This window comes from Salmo salar, chromosome 24 (assembly GCF_965601325.2).
Source record: "Salmo salar chromosome 24, fSalSal1, whole genome shotgun sequence".
Classification (NCBI taxonomy): domain Eukaryota; kingdom Metazoa; phylum Chordata; class Actinopteri; order Salmoniformes; family Salmonidae; genus Salmo; species Salmo salar.
Window position 1 is genome coordinate 32,588,176 of NC_138314.1, and position 23,768 is coordinate 32,611,943.

Sequence of the window (23,768 nt, forward strand, 5' to 3'; positions counted from 1 at the left end):
TTTCCACACTGAAATAGCCAAAAGCCTTATACCAAATGTCATTAGTTCCCAGTAACTTCCAAACGTATTCATTTCACAAGCATCCAATATTTATCAATAATTCCTGCTACTTCCTTCTTAAATACTTCATTTTCTAGTAAAGTCTTATTACATTTTCAGTAAAATTGACTAACTTTTTTTGTTGACAAACCATGCATATTTATCTTTATTGAAATCCCTTTGTGGTCTGTTAAAATCGATGGTTAAATTGCGACTGTATCAATCTTGTCAGCCATATCTTCAGATATCATGTAACGCCCTGGCCATAGAGAGGGGTTTTTTGTTCTTTATTTTAGTTAGGCCAGGGTGTTACATTGGGTGGGCGTTCTATGTTCGTTTTCTAGGTTTTTTGTATTTCTTTGTTTTGGGCCGGTGTGGCTCCCAATCAGGCACAGCTGAAGTTCGTTGTTGCTGATTGGGAGTCACACATAAGGAGCATGTTTTTCCTTTGGGTTTTATGGGTAATTGTTTCTGTTGAGTGTTTTGCACCTGACAGGACTGTTTGGCTGTCAGTTTTCTCGTTTTGTGTAGTGTTCTTTATTAAATTAAAATCATGATGAACACTAACTCCGCTGCACCTTGGTCTACTCTCTCTTCCGACAGCCGTTACATATCAACGAGAAATCAATACGGGATTGAATAGATACATCTTTGGTACTCCATGTAAACATCTTCTTATATAAGTTCTTATGTCTCCAAATATCTAAAACACCTAACCTTAAACATATATTCCTAGTTGCTATCCTTAGGAGGCCATCTATCTAGATTATCATGTAATACTGTATTAAAATCTCTACCCCATATTACTTTGGCCAACAGAAATTTTGACATAGTTTGACTTATTTTCCTCTCAATGTCTCTAAATAAAATACAGTTACTTAACTTGTTATTGGTAGCATAATTATTCACAACAGTGAATTTAATTTGGTTGACATCTACCAATAGCATAATCCATCCCTGCATTATATCTGCATTATCTTCTTCATGACTGTCCATGACCCTTAAAGTTGCCTTTTAAAATAGCGACACCTGCTGACCGATTGGTACCAAATGAAAACCAAATATCCTTCCCCCATTGACACTTCCAAAACGCAGTATCTGTGGAACAGGCATGAGTTTATTGAATTAAATAAAAGTCGGCACTCTTACCCTTACAATATAAAAATAGAGACTTCCTTTTAAAAATATTACGGATTGTTCATTATCCTAATCTGCTACGAAAAAGTCACTTCCGGTCAGGATTGGCGTGTTTTTAGGGACTCTCCTGTGATTGGCTAGTCTGGAAAACATCGGAGCGCTGAATTTGCAGTACCAAAGACAGAGAGTAAATGTTGATCGGGTGTCATTGGCCCCAGGGATTCCTATCTTCCCCCTTCTCTATATATCATGGAAAAGAACAACATTCCCATTTCCCGCAATGTTTAAAAAAAATAATCTCATTCACTACCTCGCACAGTAGGGGGCGGCAATACGCCAATAGGTTGTAGTAGTCTGCCATGTAAGCTTAAAGAAGAAGAAAGAACAAACTAGATAGCTACCAACCATTGTGTGAAAATGTCTAATATAGAGTTGTTGAGATTGATTTTCAACGAACGATTTAGAGCGTGTCCTAAACTATTCAGAGCTGTTGAAAAGACCATAACAGAGTACCAGGAAAATGTTTCCCCATCGAAAGAGGAGAACGACTGTGTAAAGAGGCTGCTTGATTTCATCCTTCTACCAGAGATACAGTTACATAGAGCAGGTTTGTTACACTTTACGTCTCGTCACTAAACAATTTCATAGACATTGGCAATTCGTTAATTTAGCTATTAAACATGGGTCATTTCTTGTTGATCAGTAGCGTCGAACCGGGGTAGCCCTAGCCCAATAATGGACTAAAGGAGCCTAACGTTAGGCTACTCCTTTAGTACCAATAAGGACCTTACATATTCTTTTATAAAAGCGAGTTGGCTCTGGAAGCCAAAACAGTCAAATACTCCATCTAAACATGAATCGATTCTCAATTGCGGTACGTATCTAGAAACATAAATCCCTCTACTTTCATATCACATTACAAAATAATTTCAAATGCAAAATACACACTTACTCTACAGTGATTTAAAGTGGAGCTGACAGCGTTTTAGCAGCATGAAATATGATAAAATCTGCTCATGTACACGCCCCAGGAAGAATGAAACTTTTTAAAATAATTTTCTGACAGGCGAGAACTTGAAAATGACCAAATCTAAGTGTTCATCAATTCTTAATGTTTGGGTATTACATACACTAAGGCGTTTGTGAAAATGCTATAGCAATATAGAGTGGGAATGCGGCCGTGCGTTTGGACAATTAATAAAAACTGTTTACGCCAATCAGACCTACAGTAGACCATTTTGCAAATAATCCATTTGGGATCGTTCCATTTGATTTCAATCACTTTTTGACTGCACCCCTTTTGATTTGAATGAAACTTTACATACATATTTGCCCATGGTTGAAGTGGTCAGAAAGTGACTTTTTGTACTTGAATGCCAAAACATTTATGAGATAGAGGTGCCCAAAGTTGACTCATTTTGCATAATAACCCACCATACCATTTTTCATCACTGGAAAAGAAAAACGGTTGAGACTGAATTTCCTCAAATAGTTAAAAAAATATAAATTTATTTTTACCTTTTTAAAATGATCAACAACAAAAAAATATTAATTTCTGCATCTGTTGTAGCTTAGACCATTTTAAAGATCTAAGGTTTTTGTGTTGAGCCCACCATCGGTTGAAACAACATGCTCTTGAATACAGGGTGGGTGTCATGTCTAAGCTGATAAATGTTCTAAAAACAACTTTCAAATGGTACCACAAAGAGGGTTGTAGGGCCACACATCAGAGAATGTTGACTTGAATGAGAATATCTATTGTTGTAAATCAGGGATGGGCAACTTTGATGGGTGTGGGGGCCACAAAAAATCTGAACTCATCATGAGGGACCGCAGTGGCTCACGGGTCTGCGTACCCACATCCATACCCACACATGCACTCAGAGCCAGCCTTTTGAGGGGCCCTAAGCAAAATGTTGCTTAGGGGCCCCCGCCACCTTGCAAGCAAAACATTTTAGCGGAGAGAAAAATTGATGTTTTAGAGTAAATTTCCTGAAATTCTACACAATTTGCCATGGGGGGGTACAGAAAATGTTGCAGTTTTAAAGTACGTTTTCTGCAATTCTACACTTGCCATGGGCGGAGAGAGAATTTGGCAATTTTAAAACTCATGTAATGTAATTCTACATGTTTTGCCATTGGGTGGAAAGAAAAATTTGCAGTTTTAGATGTTTGCCGGTTTTAATTTGAGTGAGAGTGACTAGCAAAACCAATGGGGGTTGCCCGGTCCGTAAGTCGATCATGATTACTACAAGTTTTTAGATAGCTGGCCCCTAGACTACCAATCTAAAAATGTTTTGCTGACATGGGCTAATTGAGTGACTGTCAGTAACGAGAAACTGCTGATGCACAACTAAATTTTGAAATTGCACCTTGTGTATTCTAATAAAGGGGAGCCGCCAGTTGCACATTCCTGTTTTAAATTAAATCTTCAATACTCCATAGGAAACCTATTGAAATCATAGAAATATAGATAATAGAATAGACATGACTATTTAAGTTGACATTTGATGGTGGTTGGACCGGCAATCTTCTTTGTGGTAGTAATTAGAAGTTAAAATGTACATTTCAGTGGTGTACCAGCTTATTTGCAGTGGTTGGAAAGGAAAGGGGGATACCTAGTCAGTTGTCCAACTAAATGTATTCAACTGAAATGTGTCTTCCGCATTTAACCCAGCCCCTTTGAATCAGAGCGGTGCGGGGGGGCTGCCTTAATCGACATCCAAGTCTTCGGCGCCCGGGGAACAGTGAGTTAACTGCCTTGCTCAGGGGCAGAACGACAGATTTTTACCCTGTCAGCTCGGGGATTCGATCCAGCAACCTTCCGGTTACTGAAGGGATAGGTCCAGTCTATGAATGCTGAAATTACACCCACCCTGTATTCAAGAGCATGTTCTGTCTCAACCGATGGCGGGCACAACACAAAAACCTCAGAAGATGTGAATCAGGGTCTAAGCTACAACATATGGACATATGATTTTTTGGGTTTATACGTTTTTCGATAATTGACGTTAAAGGTTTAAAAATGACATTTTTATAAAAACAGTTCTAGAAATAATAATTGTTTGACAACACTCTGTAAGCTTTTAAATGATATCAAGTTCAATCGTTTATCTTTTCCAGTGATGATTGGCTGGGGTCAACCTTTTATCTCCTGAATGTTTTGGTGTTCAGGTTCAAGAAGTCACTTTCTGACCACTTCTTCCATGGGCAAAATGTATGGAAAGTTTTGTTTAAATCAAAAGGGATGCTGTCAAAAAGTGATTGAATTCAAATGGTTTTACCCCTTGTTAAGTTACTCTTCTTTTCTGAGAGCATATTCTATCATAGACAGCAAAAGTCCATTTCCCCCCTCTCCTTGACTCTAGTGTATCGCGTTCAATGTCCCCCTTACTGGTTGCTGGTTTGAAACAAGGAATTTAATTGCCAACAAGTACATGCGATTTCTTGCCAGCTGGCCATCGTTAAGTGCTGACACCTCAGTTCCATAGCATTTCGAATTTGTTTTTCTTTCCACAGTGCAATGCACTCTCCTTGCTTGATGTGTGCCTAGCAAATCCTTTTGTACTATCAATAGTATGCTTCCAGTTAGAATACCCGGATTGGGTGAAGGCCTTGTCTGCGTTGGACCCAAAAACAGAACTTTCGACCTGGGAAACAAAATACTGCATCTGCAGTAACTGAGTATTACAATATAGCCAATTTTGACTTTGCAGCTGGCCTATATAAGGGGAAATCGCTCAGTTCTGCCTCCAGGACAAGACTCATGACAAATGTCAAAATGTGAACGTTTTTTGGACAGAACCTGCGGGTAGGGTAGGATTCTAGGCTAACCTATGTCGGTCTCCTCTGTTCCAAGATCGTCAGGAACAGTCAGAGGTGCAGGGGGCTGTGAAGCCATTATCATTTATGTCTTTCTAACTGAACTGAATGCCTCTGCTGATCCCACAGCTATTGTATGCAGTAATCATGTGCCTATGAACCAGAGTTATGCTGTTAACACTGAGGCGGTGGGCCCTAGTAGGAAGTCCACTGTGTGCAGCTCACACTGCATTAACATAAATAGCATGAGCATGTCTACTTCTGCTAAGCTTCCCAGTAAAGCAATGAAAACAGTCAAGCATCCCAGAAAAGTGCTAAAAAATAGCCCACATTAACATATGTAGTCTAAGAAACAAGGTTCATGAAGTCAATAACTTGCTAGTAACAGATGACATTCATATTCTGACATATATCTGAAACTCACTTAGATAATACATTTGATGTTACAGTGGTAGCAATACATGGTTATAACCTCTACAGAAAATACAGAAATGCCAATGGGGGCGGTGTTGCGGTCTATATTAAGAGCCACATTCCTTTAAAGCCTAGAGAGAATCTCCTGTTAAATACTGTTGAAGTAATATGGCTACAGGTTCATCTGCCTCACCTAAAGCCCATTCTTGTGGGAAGCCGCTATAGACCACCAAGTACTAACAGTCAGTATCTGGATAATATGTGCGATATCAATAGAAAGGTATGCTTTCTGGGTGATTTCGATATTGACTGGCTTTCATCAAATCAAATTTATTTTCATATAGCCCTTCGTACATCAGCTGATATTCTCAAAGTGCTGTACAGAAACCCAGCCTAAAACCCCAAACAGCAAGCAAAGCATGTGAAAGAAGCACGGTGGCTAGGAAAAACTCCCTAGGAAAAACTCCCTAGAAAGGCCAAAAACCTAGGAAGAAACCTAGAGAGGAACCAGGCTATGAGGGGTGGCCAGTCCTCTTCTGGCTGTGCAGGGTGGATATTATAACAGAACATAGTCAAGATGTTAAAATGTTAAAATGTTCATAAATGACCAGCATGGTCAAATAATAATAATCATAGTAGTTGTCGAGGGTGCAACAAGCACGTCCGGTCATCAAGCTGCCCACTCAAGAAAAAGCTTCAAACTGTAACCAGTTGCTAATCCCAGTTACTAATGAGCAGGCACCCATTAAGAAAATGACTGTAAAAACGGTTAAATCCCTGTGGATTGATGAGGAATTTAAAAATTGCATGGCTAGAGGGATGAGGCAAAAGGTATGACAAATAAATCTTGAAGCACAACCAATTGGCTAAAGTACTGCAAATTGAGAAATCAGGTGCCTAAATTGAATAAAAAGAAGAAACTATACTATGAAACAAAGATGCATAATATAAAGTATGATAGTAAAAATCTTTGAAGCACCTTAAATTACATTTTGGGCAAAAGGGCAAACCCAGCTCCATCATTCATTGAATCAGATGGCTCATTCATCATAAAACCCACTGATACTACCAACTACTTTAATTTTTTTTCTTTAATTGGCAAGATTAGCAAATTTAGGCATGACATGCTAGCAACAAACGCTGACACTACACATCCAAGTATATCTAACCAAATTATGACAGACAAGCATTGTCATTTTGAATTCCGAGTGTGGAAGAGGTGAAAAAATTGTTGTCTATCAACAATGACAAGTCACCGGGGTCTGACAACTTGAATGGAAAATTGAGGATAGCAGTGGACGATATTGCCACTCCTATTTGCCATATCTTCAATTCAAGCCTACTAGAAAGTGTGTGCCCTCAGGCCTGGAGGGAAGCAAAAGTCATTCCACTACCTAAGAATAGTAAAGCTCCCATTACTGGCTCAAATGTTACCAACCCTTAGTAAACTTTTGGAAATAATTGTGTTTGACCAGATACAATGCTATTTTACAGTAAACAAATTAAGACTTTCAGCATGCTTAGAGGGAAGGCCATTCAACAAGCACAGCCCTTACACAAATGACTGATTGGCTGAGAGAAATCTTTGATAAAAAGATTGCGGGGGGGGGTGTTTTGTTAGACTTTAGTGTGGCTTTTGACATTATCGATCATAGTCTGCTGCTGGAAAACCGTATGTGTTATGGCTTTAAACCCCCTGCTCTATTGTGGATAAAGAGAGCTGTCTAACAGAACACAGAGGGGGGGTCTTTAATGGAAGCCTCTCCAACATAATCCAGGCAGAATCAGGAATTCCCCAAGGCAGCTGTCTAGGCCCCTTGGTTTTTTTATTGTTTACTAACAACATGCCACTGGCTTTGAGTAAACCCAGTGTTTATGTATGCAGATGACAACACTATACACACCAGCTACTACAGCAAATGAAATGACTGCAACACTTAACAAAGAGCTGCAGTTAGTTTCAGAATGGGTGGCAAAGAATAAGTTAGTCCTAAATATTTAAACTAAAAACATTTAGGACAAATCATTCACTAAACCCTAAACTTCAACTAAATCTTATAAAGAATAATGTGGAAATTGAGCAAGTTGAGTTGACTAAACTGTTGGAGTAACCTTGGTTTGTAAACTGTCATGGTCAAAACATATTGATGTTCAGTTGTGTGGTCAGGTCCCACAAGGAGGGACTTAAGAAAATTGCAATTGGCTCAGAACAGGGCAGCACGGCTGGCCCTTGGATGGATACAGAGAGCGAACATTAATAATATGCATGTCAATCTCTACTGGCTCAAAGTGGAGGAGAAATTGACTACATCACTACTTGTTTTTGTGCGAGGTATTGACTTGAAGGCACTGAGCGGTCTGTTTGAACTACTGGCACACAGCTTGGACACCCATGCCACCAGAGGTCTCTTCACAGTCTCGAAGTCCAGAACACACTATGGGAGGCGCACAATACTACAGAGCCATGCAAGCAGTACATTTTGATTTAAAAAAACAGATAGAAATACATCTTATGGAACAGCGGGGACTGTGAAGAGACCAACACATGCATACACACACGCGCACTATGTACACGTGTATTTTGTGTTGTAGATACAGCTGAAATCGGAAGTTTACATACACCTTAGCCAAATACATTTAAACTCAGTTTTTCACAATACCTGACATTTAACCCTAGTAAAAAATTCCCTGTTTTAGGTCAGTGCGGATCACCACTTCATTTTAAGAATGTGAAATGTCAGAATAATAGAGTAGAGTGATTTATTTCAGCTTTAATTTCTTTCATCACATACCCAGTGGGTCAGAAGTTTACATACACTCAATCAGTATTTGGTAGCATTGCCTTTAAATGGATTAACTTGGGTCATTCGTTTCAGGTAGCCTTCTACAAGCTTCCCACAATAAGTTGGGTGAATTTTGGGCCATTCCTCCTGACAGAGCTGGTGTAACGGAGTCAGGTTTGTAGGCCTCCTTGCTCGCACACGCTTTTTCAGTTCTGCCCACACATTTTCTATAGGATTGAGGTCAGGGCTTTGTGATGGCCACTCCAATACCTAGACTTTGTTGTCCTTAAGCCATTTTGCCACAACTCTGGAAGTATGCTTGGGGTCATTGTCCATTTGGAAGACCCATTTGTGACCAAGATTTAACCTGACTGATGTCTTGAGATGTTGCTTCAATATATCAACATAATTTTCCTCCCTCCTGATGCCATCTATTTTGTGAAGTGCACCAGTCTCTCCTGCAGCAAAGCACCCCCACAACATGATGCTGCCACCCCTGTGCTTCATGGTTGGGATGGTGTTCTTCGGCTTGCAAGCCTCCCCCTTTTTCCTCCAAACATAAATGGTCATTGTGTTGAGCTGAATATCAGGAGTGAGTCAAAGAACTTCACTTCCCAGAGTGCACCAGCAGCAGCAAACCGGCTGCTTGTCACCTGATCAATCACTTTCACTGATTTGGAGCACCTGTGAAGGCATGGAGGGCGTCAGTCATTCAGAAGAACAAACTTCAGAGGGAAAACTCCAAGTTCACTCACAGGTTCAGTCCAAAGACGCCAATGGTAAAAGGCTTAAATGGTTAATTCATCTTAGTTATTTAGAATGTTATTTAAATGTTTAAACTAATTTAAGTTCATTAAAAAAATGTATTAAGATGGTAACTTTTTGTTCTTTCTTTAAAGGTTTACAACCTAATTTACTGGCTAAACCAATCAACTGAAGGCAAACTAATAAAATAGAAAAGATTGAGTTGGAAAATTGAGTTGTCCCTGTGTCCTTTGGATGGTGAACAAGAGGAGGACTTGACAGTTGTAAACCACGCGGAGTGGCCTGGCCCTGAGGATAAACGGCTTCAGATCCAGAAATATGCTGTTGACGCAGAGGAAGTCAAGATGGCGGAAGATGTCCTGGGGAAGTCGGTCCAGCAGCTCAAAGGAGAGGACCACTGCAAAAAGCAGCTTCACCAGACAAGCCAACTTCATTTCAAGAGGAGCAAGCAGCATGCTTCAAGTGGAGTTAAAGGAGGAATTCGCTAAGCTTTCAGATTGTTTCAGAAAGATGCTCGATGCCAACGATGACTACAGGATTGGACTGGAGGCTGACATGACTGAGGAACCAGGTCTTAATGAACAGCAAGAGGCTGACATTGATAGATCTGTAAATGAAGGTGAAACAAAGTTGGCAGAAATAAGAGACATTGTTCAAACAAACCTGTGGTCGAGGTATGGAAGGGGTGAACTTCTGGTGGCAATCCTGGAAGCAGAAAAAGCCAATGATAAAGCGGCGTATGTACCAGTGGACAGTGCCAATTTAAAGGGCTATGAAGTGCACCTCGCTCTCTTGGACAAGAGGATAAAAGAGGCCATCTCAGCAATGTCATCATGGGAGCGATGGATCCCTGTAGAATTAAAGGACGAATTAGATGGAAGAGTCAAGGACGTAAGAGCATTCTACTACAGGCTTGAGTTAAGGAGACCTGAATTTGCCACTGCACGGATGACCAATGAGCGAGGCACAGGAGTGAAACTACTACCCCAACCGGCAACATCCACACCAATAGTGAGAATCAAGCCAATCTCTCTACCTATCTTCAATGGAAACAGGAGAGAATATCACAGATGGAGGAAAGACTGGGAAAGCCTGCAAAAGCAGGGAGAGCCATCTGGATCAACTGAAGTTAAGAAAATTCAACTCCTGGAGAGTGTGGATGATAAAATCTCAAAAGACCTCAGACTTTCAACCTACACCACTGCCGATGACATGTTCAGAGTCCTGGAGAACAGGTACCATCATAGTGGAAATCCTGGAAGAGCTGGAGAAGATGCCACATGTGAAAGGGAACCAACCAAGAAAGGTCATTGATCTCATACAGTTAGTGGAGAAGGCTCTAGCAGATCTCACAGAGTTAGGAAACTCTGGAGCCATAAATAACCCACTGGTAATTAGATCCATTGAAAGCAAGTTGCCTGACTTCATTAAAAGAGACTGGGTTATGTTCATGGTTGAACCCAGAAATTATTTCACATCAGACAACCACTTTGTCATGCTCTTGAAGTTCCTGAAAAGTCAAGAAGGAATACTGGAGAGACTCGAACAGCTCAGAACTGAGAAGGTGGAAAAATCGGATCGTTTGGACAAGAAGTATGACAGAAAGATTGCCTCAACAAAAACCACAAGGAAAGAAGAGCTTGATGGTGTATGTGGTGATAGTGGGCACAACAACAAGATATTCTTCTGTAGAAAGTTCAAAAGACTTAAGCTACCTGAAAAGAAAACTGTATTAAGAAAGCTGGGAGCATGCAGAAAATGTCTCGGATGCCATGATGAAGATGGATACTGCAGAGACACTTTCCTATGCAGAAACAAAGACTGTAAAAGGGAAGGTGGTGCCCCAGACCACCATTTTTTCCTCTGCCCAAAAGGAGAAGTCAAAAGAGGGGAAGAGAGAAAGAGTGGAAGAGACGGCAAAGGTGAAAGCAAGCTAACGGAGGAACAAGAGAAGATCTTGTCTGAACTTTCCCAGGAAATGGCAGATCGATGCAGAAAGGCTTTCACCAACAAAACCGCAGTGACACTCGATGCTTCAGGCCAGTCTGAGCTACTGCAGAGAAATGGGCTCACTGAACTTCCTGTCATCATGATGTTGATGCAAGTCACGGCGAACGCAGGGCAGAAGATTGGGACTTTAATTGACCTTGCTTCAGACAAACTACATTACCCATAAGGCTGCTGGAAGACTGAGGTTAAGACATGAGAAGATAACTTTAGTTGTTCATGGGGTTGGTGGTATGCCCATTAAAGTGAACACACTAAGGTATCTCCTCAAAGTCAGAGTCAAGACACCTAAAGGGACAGAGAGCTCATGAAATGGTCTGCTACGGCTTGGATGAAATCGCCAGAGTGCATCAAGTAATTGAACCTGAGAAGTTGAAGACAATTCTTCCCAGAAGTCAAACTTACAGAATTGGAAAGGCCAGAAGAGGTCGAACTTCTCATTAGCCACCGAGAGGTAACTCGCTCCCCAGAGGGTAAAAATCATGGGAGACCTCGTCTTGTGGGAGGGTCCATTGGGGAAAACAGTGGGTGGAGCACATCCCGACTTATTTGAAGAAGTGGAGGTTGCACCATGAATCCAAAACACACTTTGCTCGCTCCATGAGGACAGCAGCTGTCAAATATCAAGAAATCACAAGTCCAACAACTGACACAGCCCAGCTACAGCAGGAGGATGTGACTCTGACCAAATGTACAGCTGCCAGTAACCGTGAGTTCCTTGAGTGGTGGCACTGGGACTGCATCGGAGCTGCATGTGAGCCAAGATGTGGAGGATGCCTATGTGGAAACTGTCCACCGGGAGGAAAAGAAATGACCCTGGCAGAGGAGAGGGAACTGGAGATCATTAAAGGAGGCCTCACCTACGAGAAGGGGGATGCTCACACACCGGCTCCACATTGGGATGCAAAGTATCCTTGGACGGTAGATCCAGCCTCTCTCCCGAATAACAAAAGTGCAGTCCAGGCTTGTTTCTTAAGGATGGAAAAACAACTAAGCAGAGAGCCAGACTGGAAAGTCGCATATGCTACCCAAATCCATGAAATGGTCGAGCGAGGCGCAGCCATAAAACTCACCAACAAAATCATGGACGAGTGGAATGGACCAGTGTGGTACGTAAGCCACCTGGTGGCACCAAACCCTCATTCGGTAACAACACCGGTTCATATTGTATGGAATAGTAGCCAGAAATACAAAGGCGTGAGTATGAATGATCTTCTTCTGAAGGGACCAGATGTTCTCAACCCTAAAAGAGCTGTCTTGCTGAGGTTCAGAGAGGGGACGTATGCATCTCTAGGAGACATCAAAAAGATGTACAACTCTGTATGGCTGGAGGAGCGTGAGATGCATCTTCACAGGTTCCTCTGGAGGGACAGCCCAGTTGAAGAGATAAGTGAATATGCAATAACCAGAGTCAACATTGGGGACAGACCTGCTGGTTGCATTGCTCAGTTGGCTATGAGGGAAACAGCACGCCTGCCCAACTTTCTTCACTTGGAGGATGAGCGCAGAGTCATTGAAGAGGACAGTTATGTGGATGACCTCTTAACCTCCCAAAATGACCTGGATAAACTTGACAAAATCACAGCAAATCTTGAAAGCTGGAGGGTTCTTCCTCAAACCATGGGTCCGGTCAGGGCAAAGTGGGAGGCAAGGAATGGAGGTGGAGGGTCTATCAAAGGCACAAAGTAAAACCTTAATTCTTCCAAATCAAATGAGGGACGAAGACAACAAAGCCTTGGGTATCGGCTACCGAATGGATGAAGACAAGCTCTACATGTTAACCTCAGTTAACTTTTCAAAAAGGAAAAAGATGACAGTTTGGAAAAATCTTCAAGGAGGAGGTGAGAACTGAGACACCTAACCCACTGACTAGGAGGGCCCTCTTAAGCCAAGTGGCTGGACTGTACGACCCAATTGGCTTACTTACACCTGCCAAACAGAAGGGAGCAATTCTTGTTCGAAAAGCATTCCAAGAGGGAGGGGGTGGGAAACTAACCCAAGAAACCTGGGACCAACCTCTCTCAGAAAGCCTCAGGGAAGAAGCCATCCAGCTTTTTGAAGAATATGTGCAGCTTGGAGAGGTGAAATTCTACAGGAGCTTCACACCAGCTGGCATCACATTCTCTGATGGAAGTGATAAAACCTATGGAGCTGTAATGTACTTAAGATGGGAGACAAGTCAAGGCACTAAAGTTCGATTTGTTGAATCAAAAGCCAAGCTGACACCCCTGGATCCGAAGGGAGACGCTGTAAAAGCTGAGATCTGTGGTGCCGTCTTCGCAGCCAGGATCAGGAAGTATGTGGAAAAGCATGCTCGAATGAAGATCGAGAGATGGTTCCATCTACTTGACAGTCAAACGGTCTTGGGAGCCATTCAAAGAGTCAGTTATGGGTACAAAACCTTCTTTGCAAACAGAGTGGGTGAAATCCAGAAGGCTGGACAAGTGCAAGACTGGTGGTGGATCCGTGGGGATCTAAACATAGCTGACATCATAACAAGAGGGGGTGCTCCTGAAGATTTGAAGGAGAATTCCACATGGCAAGAGGGACCAGAGTTCCTAAAGTGGCCAGTGGAGGAGTGGCCTATAAAATCAGCTGGAGAGGTTGCAGCTCATGCCAGGGAGAGTGTAACAAGCTCCAGAGGAAGGCATTCTCAGGTGCATTGACAAGAGCTGAAGCGAGGAGTAGTCAGCAGAAAGAAGACCTACAAGGCACTCAGGAAAGTCCAAAGAGTGAAACTCAAGAGGGAATACCTGTGGTGAACCCAACTCTTCTTAGAAGGAAGCCCACTGGTTGGGTTAAAGATCTTGTAAGAAGATTCAGTAGCCTGTCCAAACTGGTGAGAGTCGTTGCCTGGGTTTGTCTAGCAGCCAAGCAGTGGCTGAAGAGGAAGGGCCGGGCCCCTAAACAGGCAAAGAGGAGGTAAGATCACCCACGCAAGCTGTGTCGACTGTCAAAGAACATGAAGATGCACTCAAATACCTTTTTCTCGCAGCTCAAGAAGGTACAGATTTTTCAGACACAACTCTAAGCAGACTGACAGTGTACAAAGATGTGAAGTCTGGGCTGCTAGTTTGTGGAGGCAGAATTCAGATATTCAACGAAGATAAGACAGCAGTGCCAGTTTTACCCTTTGAAGCATGGGTGTCTACACTGCTGGCACAAGAATCCCACAAAGCAAACCACGAGGGAGTGGCGGGAACCCTTCTCCAGATGAGGAAGAAAGCCTGGGTAATAAAAGGCCGTAGACTTGCCAAGAAAATGGTTGACAGCTGTGTGGTCTGCAGGAAAAACAAGGCAAAACAGTGTCAACAAATCATGGCTGACCTGCCTCTAGAGCGAACAGGCCCAGCTGCACCTTTTGAATTCACCGCCATGGACCTGTTTGGCCCTTATGAAGTGAAAGATGAGGTCAAGAAGAAAACTAGACTCAAAGTATGGGGAATAGTCTTCTGCTGCATGGCTTCCCGAGCCATAGACACTGAAGTGGTGAGTGACATGTCATCTGAAGGATTCCTGCTAGCCTATCAAAGGTTCACTTCACTGAGAGGACACCCCAGGAAACTCTGGTCAGACCCTGGCACAAACTTTGTGGGAGCCAAACCCGCACTTCAAAAATTCTTTAACCAACAAAATAGGTCTGAACTTGAAGACACAGCTGCCAAGCATGGTACAGAATGGTCATGGAAGATCCACCCTGCAGACTCTCCCCATAGGAATGGTGCCGCAGAGGCAGCTGTCAAAGTAGTGAAGCGGGCGTTGAGCAACCTTGGTGGAGATGGTGGTTTTACGTGGGGAGAATTCCAAACTTTTCTCTTCATGGCAGCCAACCTTGCTAATGAGAGACCCATCGATGCAAGAACTCAAAGCAGAGAAGACTGTGTAGAGTACATCACCCCGAATTCTCTGCTTTTAGGACGTACCAATCCAAAGGGAGACCCTGGAGATTTCCAGTTTGATGGCTACCCTTACAAAAGACTTAAACATATTCAAGCAGAGGTAAGCCATTTCTGGAAGAAGTGGAGCCAATTGGCTGGACCTAATCTGTTCATAAGGAACAAATGGCACACCAAAAAGCGAAATGTTGCTGTTGGAGATGTAGTCGGTGTCAATGCTGACAGCAAAGGCATCGTTAGAGATGTACTTGTGAAGACTTTTCCCAGCTATCATTTTCACATCAAAGTCAAACAGCAAAAAAGGGCCCACAAGAGCAAACGGTGAAAGAACAAAGAGGCTTCAAACCAAAATCCCAGGCACAATTCTTCATAGAGATGTCAGACGCCTTGTCATTCTACTACCCATTGAAGAACAAACAGAGGTGTGAAGGGCTTGTGACCTCTCTGGATTTGAAATAAACCAGGAGATCAAGTCGGAGGTGTTGAGCTGAATATCAGGAGTGAGTCAAAGAACTACACTTCCCAGAGTGCACCAGCAGCAGCAAACCGGCTGCTTGTCACCTGATCAATCATTTTCACTGATTTGGAGCACCTGTGAAGGCATGGAGGGCGTCAGTCATTCAGAAGAACAAACTTCAGAGGGAAAACTCCAAGTTCACTCACAGGTTCAGTCCAAAGACGCCAATGGTAAAAGGCTTAAATGGTTAATTCATCTTAGTTATTTAGAATGTTATTTAAATGTTTAAACTAATTTAAGTTCATTAAAATGTTTAATTAAGATGGTAACTTTTTGTTCTTTCTTTAAAGGTTTACAACCTAATTTACTGGCTAATTTACTGGCTAAACCAATCAACTGAAGGCAAACTTAAAAATAAAAAAGATTGAGTTGGAAAATTGAGTTGTCCCTGTGTCCTTTGGATGGTGAACAAGAGGAGGACTTGACATTATGACATTTCTCCAAAAATACGATCTTTGTCCCCATGTGCAGTTGCAAACTGTAGTTCCAAACCGCTTTTTTATGGTGGTTTTGGAGCAGTGGCTTCTTCCTTGCTGAGCGGCCTTTCAGGTTATGTTGATACAAGACTTGTTTTACTGTGGATAGAGACTTTTGTACCTGTTTCCTCCAGCATCTTCACAAGGACCTTTGCTGTTATTCTGGGATTGATTTGCACTTTTCGCACCAAAGTACATTAGTCTCTAGAATGCGTCTCCTTCCTGAGCGGTATGACGGCTGCGTGGTCCCATGGTGTTTATACTTGCGTACTATTGTTTGTACAGATGAACGTGGTACCTTCAGGCGTTTGGAAATTGCTCCCAAGGATGAACCAGACTTGTGGAGGTCTACAATTTTTGTTCTGAGGTCTTGGCTGATTTCTTTTGATTTTCCCATGATGTCAAGCAAAGAGGCACTGAGTTTGAAGGTAGACCTTGAAATACATCCACAGGTACACCTCCAATTGACTCAAATGATGTCAATTAGCCTATCAGAAGCTTCTAAAGCCATTACATCATTTTCTGGAATTTTCCAAGCTGTTTAAAGGCACAGTCAACTTAGTGTATGTAAACTTTTGACCCACTGGAATTGTGATACAGTGAATTAATCTGTCTTTAAACAATTGTTGGAAAAATTACTTGTATCATGCACAAAGTAGATGTCCTAACCGACATGCCAAACTATAGTTTGTCAACAAGAAATTTATGGAGTGGTTGAAAAACGAGTTTTAACGACTCCAACCTAAGTGTATGTAAACTTACGACTTCAACTGTATGTGGTAGTAACACTTAATGTGTTGTGAAATATGTTGTGAATGTATTGTAATGTTTTTAAAATTGTATAACTGCCTTAATTTTTCTGGAACCCAGGAAGAGTAGCTGCTGCCTAATAAATACAAATGTTGGCGCTCGTGGAAGGGGGGCTAGATTCTGCTCACGTAGCTAGCTGGAGCTCGGCATCGCTGCTCATTGCTCTCCTTTGGCTTTGTTTGGGTGCTTTAGTGAAGCCAATTTCTGATATCCATCATGGCAGATTAGCTGGTTAAAACTAAATAAGCTAATTAAGTAAGGACCGAGTTTGGGAAACCCTGGGCTAACCAACTATCTAAATCTTGTAGTTATCATTACCAGTTTACAGTCGCATTCCCCTGCTCAGACGTTGCATGCATCAGCCAATGGATGCGTGTCATTGGATGCGTGTCATTGACTGTGTTGTCGGTCAGGCACCAGATTGCTATAACTATGATGCAGTTAGCTGATATGTAAAATACCTGTCCTGGCATTGTAAGATCTGGCATTCGTCAGCAACTCCTGGGCAGATGAATGCATCCTTTGTGTCCAGGGGCCTCGACCCCCATTGATTTTGTTGTGTCACGTATCGTACAGTATGAACACACAATACATAGGCAAAGTGTGTAGAATAGCAGGAAATTAGCTTTAAAATAGCTAAATCTTCTCTGCACCAACGAGGGGTGTGAACAATTTGGCGTCACATGGGTCAGGAGTTGGGGGTTTGTTACTACGCCGATAAATAACAATATCCATCTGGAACTTTGCCATCTTGGAAATTTGTGTGACCGGACCTTCTCAAGTAGTAGTTGAGTACCCGTGGCTTAGGTAATGAATAGCATCGTCAGCTGTTTTTCAACTAACCTTTACATGGCAATACTTTCTACATTCTTGACTTGGAAGACACCGGTGTTGCTCCCATTGCTAGTTGGAACGTTTTGACTTAGAAAATGCTATGTTATTAAATTAAATAGATTTTTGCTACAAATTTAATGACAGATCCTTTTCTATATTCCAACGTTCCCCCTGCAATTAGCCATGGGAGTTTAGCAAGTATCGGCGACTTTCAAATTGAGAACGAAGAAAGCGTCGCTAAGTTAAGGTTAATCGAAAATATCCTAATTGCGGCTAAACAGTAATGCACGACCTCAGACACAAGCTTTAGCTCTGCTGCTGAGGTTCCAGTTTACATGGCTATGGGAGCTCTTGGGAACCCAAGGCCACATTGAGTATACATTGCAAAATGTTTTGCTACGGTTTATTGCGGTGTGCTCTAATGAATATGACCCAGGGGGCACAACATGCAACGTTTAAACGGAAACAATGCTGTTCTGAGGCGACCAGTTGAAAAACGTTGTGATTATGGTGCTTTAGAGGGTGGATGTGTACATAAACCTTGGGATCATTCCGTTACATTAGTGATTCCATGAGCGTTGCAAACGAGTAACATACATATGAAGGTAGATATTGAAGAATTTACATTGAATGGTCCAAATAGGCATACAAAGCTTTTCATGTGCATTCTAATGGTAACTTAGTTGTTCGCTGCACCTGAAATATTGCCAGGTTTACAGAAACCCTTATTTCAAATACATTCTTTCTCCTTCCCTTCAGATCTCCAGAAAACCACAGTCTCTGAAGAAGAGGTTTCCCCCTGAGCAGAACCATTGTGAACAAGAATGTAGCCTCAGTCTGGAGCAGGACTCAAAACCCACACAGATTAAAGAGGAACAGAAGGAACTTATGACCAGCCATGGAGAAGAGCCATTTCAAGAGCTGAAGTATGATACTAAAGACTCTGTATTCATTCCTTTCAGTGTGAAAAGTGAGTATGACGAGTCCTCACATCTGAGCATAACCCGAAGTAAAGAATACAAAGACAGAGACCCCTCCACTGAACAGATCACAGAACCTGGGAAGAGGACTCATCAGAACTAGCCAGTGACTATAAGCCCATCTCTGCAGTAAATCCAGCCTGTTCTGCAGCTCAGGGTGAAAATAGTGAAGTTATTGACTGGAATGAGAGTGAAGGACCTCTGTCAGCTTTGAAGACGCGGAAATCAAAAAGGATGCGGACAGAAAAAGTACAAAGCTCCCTTATCAGCTCTGAGGGCAGGAAATCTGTGGTGTCCCATCTGAAATCACCTATCAGGTCCAACTCTAAACAAATGACCCATATGAGGAGCCACACAGAGGAGAAATCACATCGCTGTCAGGATTGTGGAAAATGTTTTGCTCGAGGTGGAGTTCTGAAAAGGCATATAAGGATCCACACAGGGGAGAAGCCATATCATAGTCGTCATTGCAACCTACATTTCACCATCATTGGAAATCTGAAATGTCATATGAAGAGCCACACGGGGAGAAGCCTTATTGCTGCCATGATTGTGGCAAAGCATTCACTAGGAGTACACACATGACACAGCACATGAGGAGCCACACAGGGGAGAAATCGCATTGCTGTCATCATTGTGGAAAATGTTTTTCTCAAAAGGGCAATCTGAAATCTCATAGGAAGAGCCACACATTAGACAAACCACATCCTTGTCATCTTTGTAACAAACATTTTACCGAAATAAGTAATCTGAAAGTGCATTTGAGGGTTCATACGGGTGATAAACCATTTCGCTGCCAGGATTGTGACAAATGTTTCACTCAGCAATCCAATCTGAATAAGCATATAATGAAATTGCATATGAGGAGTCACAGAGGGGAAGAAACTACATTACTGCTAAAATAGTGGCAAATCTTTCACCACTGGTTTCCAATTCACTCAGGGTTTATGTGTCCTGTCTGAAGAAAATGCTTAGTGATGCAAGTGCATTAAACAGTCATAGGAGAGTACACACTGTGGAGAAAATATGTAAGTGCAGTGATTTGTTATTGATGTTTCAAAACAAACGAAACCCTAAGAGGATGCATGGAGAGAATGCACAAAACATTACTGTACCCTGTGTGGGCATCAGAAGATTGAGAAGTACATGTTTCAACTTCCAGTGGAGACACGGTTATGGGGGGGGGGGCTGAATAAATTAATGATTAATCTATGAGAATATTGCATGATGCCCACATAGTTGTCCAACAGAGAGATATTTGAGGATTTCTTTTCAACAGGAGTCCCTGCTCATTAGTTTGACATACAGGATATTTGACTGCAGTCCTCTGTAGATGCTACTTGAACTCAACTCACTGCATTATTTGATGTCTGTCCTACTGACCTTGGGAAACTGGTGGGAATTAAAAATCACCTCCACTACATTCGGACGTTGGATTTTTTATCCAGCATAAAAATGCATATAAAATGTAAGCTTTGACTTGGACTCACTTGGCATATCAAAATGACGGTGTGAAAAATGAAGGCAGAACCTCAATGGTTAAGGAGAGATGACAAATAAAGTTGACACTTAAAAAGATTCTCCTCTTCTTTTCTAAAGTAGGCATCTCATTTTTTATCTTTTATGTTAGAAATATTCTTAGAAACATTTAAATAAACATAATTGATTTTGTTTATTTGACTGGGCATGAAAACTAAAATCCATATCCATGCATGGATGAGGGATTTTTATAAATAGCCAGTGGTGTAAAGTAAAAATACTTTAAAGTACTACTATTTATATTTTTGACAACTTTTAGTTTTACTCCACTACTTTTGTGAAGAAAATAATGTACTTTCTATTCCATACATTTTCCCTGACACCCAAAAGTACTCTTTTTACATTTTGAACGCTTAGCAGGACAGGAACATTTACCAATTCACACACTTATCAAGAGACAATCCCTGGTCATCCCTACTGCCTCTGATCTGGCGGACTCACTAAACACAAATGCTTCATTTGTAAATTATGTCTGAGTGTGGCCCTGTCTATCCGCAAATAAATAAATAAATAAATAAAAAATATATATTTCTGTCTGATTTGCTTAATATAAGGACTTTGACATTATTTATACTTTTATTTTTGATACTTAAGTATATTTAAAACCAAATACTTGTCTTTCACTCAAGTAGAATTGTACTGGGTGACTTTTACTCAAGTATGATAATTGGGTACTTTCCCATCACTGTAAATAGCAATATGATCAGGGCACTCCCCACCACACCCATCAAACGGGAGCAAAGATACTCAACATACCTCATACTGTTGAAGAATGGTGCACAAGTACTTTACTTGAGTATTTATGTTTTTGACAACTTTTACTGCACTACATTCCTAAAGAAAATATGTACTTTTTACTCCCATTCATTTCCTCTGACACCCAAAAGTACTTGTTACATTTAGAATTCTGAAGCAAGACAGCAAAATGGTGCAATTCATGGACTTATCAAGAGAACGCGCGGCCATCCCTAATGCCTCTGATCGAAATGGTGTCTGGGTTGGAGTATGCCCTTCGCTGTCCTTAAATGTAAAAATGTTTTAATAATTGTGCTGTCCGGTTTGCTTACCTCTGCATTTGCATAGGGAGTGATGTCAGACTTTCTGGCCTAGCCAGAGCCCAGCCTGGGAGGCAGTATATAAAAGGGCTCCCGAGTGGCGCATCGGTCTAAGGCACTGCATCTCAGTGCTAGAGGCATCACTACAGACCCTGGTTCGATCCTGGGCTGTATCACAACCGGCCGTGATTGGGAGTCCCATAGGGCGGCGCACAATTGGCCCAGCGTCGTCTACGTTAAGGTTTGGCCGGGATAGGCCGTCATTGTAAATAAGAATTTGTTCTTAACTGACTTGCCTAGTTTAAATAAATAAACCGTCTAGAGAATGCAACAGTTGTGGTTTCATCTCGCTGTGATATTGTCTGCCAGATTTAGCTCTCACAACATGAAAAAAATGACTAAATAATTTAATAGAATTGGAGTAAGACCACTTTCTCTTGGTCACAGACGGACAAAAGCACTTCTTGTTTAAAGTTGTAGTTGTAACGAGTCTGCACACATTTTAATGGTGTCTGCGCCGCTTGGAGGACGTTTAGTAGAAAATGATCTGCTGTCAGTTATGAAATAGTTCCAAAATTGTACTGTCACTAAGTATGTTATAACCGTAAAATAAATGATTAAAGGGGAAAGGTGTTACTATATTAAAATAATTTCTGTCATTTCAAGCTGACTTTTTTTGGAATAGGAAGGAAAAAAAACATTTTTCATAATATTTGTACTATGTACTTGAGATCGAGTCCTCAAAAGTGAGTACACCTCAGCAATTTATACAATGTACCAGGAAGGTGAGTTCAAGACCTTTCTTAAACTATGCAACATGACCAGTTATTGTTTATAGCCATCATGAAAAATAATGACGTTTTGGTATGTATATTTAGGGGGAAATCTAAATGTTGACATATCATTCAACTGGTTATAAGGAATTTGATTCATAGTAAAACCAGTTATTTTTTACTTTACTCAAGTAGTATTTTACTTGGTGACTCACTTTTACTTGAATAATTGTTTACTTATTATTTCATCATTACTTTTACTCAAGTATGACAATTGGGTACTTTTTCCATCTTTGACCATTCAAACCATCGCAAAACTTTCGCCTGAATTTACCCCAGGCATTTCCGTGGGAGATTCTCATTTGGTTTTTCTCAACTCCTGTGTCCTCTCACCCCCTTTTGAAAAAGTTAAAAGGTAATCAAGAAGGTACAGCCCTACCCTAACCCTTACCCATTATGCCAACATTAATGAGGTAGGGATGTCCCAAGGATCCCAGATAGCATGGACCTATTGAAATGTAGCTATGTAGCCTCTGTTTTCTGTTCGCTAGCTAATAATTATGTGTTTTATGCACATGTAGAGTATGTTCATATTGGTATACTTACCCATTCTACTATCTCTTTTTTTGTTTACCTGTTGCCAAGGAGGCCCTCCACATAAGAAGACTAGAGGCCATTGTTGGTAAGATTAACATTGTTTATCAAATGTTTTTCTGTGTTTTCTTATGTGATCTCTGTTAGCAGATGATTGATAATGGCTTCTAGTTGGTTGTCTCTTGTACTTGTCTTTATTTTCTAAAAGGCTACATGGTGGAGAAATATGGTTGCAACAAGAAACAGGACCAAGATAGGACCAGCACCATAAGTCAGAGCTGAATGAAGACAAGGCCTCAAATTAATAAAATAAAAAAAATACATTTGCACAATCTTATTTCTTGTTTGATATAACTAGTTAGAAACTTGAGTTAATAAAACGTGCACTTGGCAGTTGCAAAGAAAAAGACATCTCAGACTGGCCAATAAAAATAAAAGATTAAGATGGACAAAAGAACACAGACACTGGACAGAGGAACTCCGCCTAGAAGGCCAGCATCCCGGAGTTGCCTCTTTACTGTTGACGTTGAGACTGGTGTTTTGCGGGTACTATTTAATGAAGCTGCCAGTTGAGGACTTGTGAGGCGTCTGTTTCTCAAACTAGACACTCTAATGTACTTGTCCTCTTGCTCAGTTGTGCACCGGGGCCTCCCACTCCTCTTTCTATTTTGGTTAGCACCAGTTTGTGCTGTTCTGTGAAGGGAGTAATATACAGTGTTGTACCAGATCTTCAGTTTCTTGGCAATTTCTCGCATGGAATAGCCTTCATTTCTCAGAACAAGAATAGACTGATGAGTTTCAGAAGAAAGTCCTTTGTTTCTGGCCATTTTGAGCCTGTAATCAAACCCACAAATGCTGATGCTCCAGATACTAAAACTAGTCTAAAGGACAGTTTTATTGCTTCTTTAATCAGCAAAACAGTTTTCAGCTGTGCTAACATAATTGCAAAAGGGTTTTCTAATGATCAATTAGCCTTTTAAAATGATAAACTTGGATTGGCTAACACAACGTGCCATTGGAACAAAGGAGTGATGGTTGCTGATAATGGCCTATGTAGATATTCCATAAAAAAAATCAATTTGATGTTATTTTAATGGACAAAAAATTTGCTTTTCTTTCAAAAACAAGGACATTTCTAAGTGACCCCAAACTTTTGAACGGTAGTGTAAATCACTACTGGTCAGTGGTGGATAAAGTACCCAACTGCTATACTTGAGTAAAAGTATTTGATTTTAACCATACTTACATATCAAAAGTAAAAGTATAAATCATTTTAAATTCCATATTAGGAAAACCAGATCGCACAATTTTTTAATTTTTTTTTAAC

The 23,768-nt window shown here is 41.2% G+C and overlaps 1 long non-coding RNA gene across 1 annotated transcript; it reads left to right on the forward strand.

The window, feature by feature from the left end:
- The first annotated feature begins 1,516 nt into the window (after positions 1–1,516).
- On the forward strand, positions 1,517–20,543 carry LOC145863974 (uncharacterized). The gene is made up of 2 exons (XR_014382556.1): positions 1,517–1,783; positions 18,260–20,543. It is a non-coding gene; the product is annotated as an uncharacterized LOC145863974 (long non-coding RNA).
- The last annotated feature ends 3,225 nt before the right edge of the window (positions 20,544–23,768 follow it).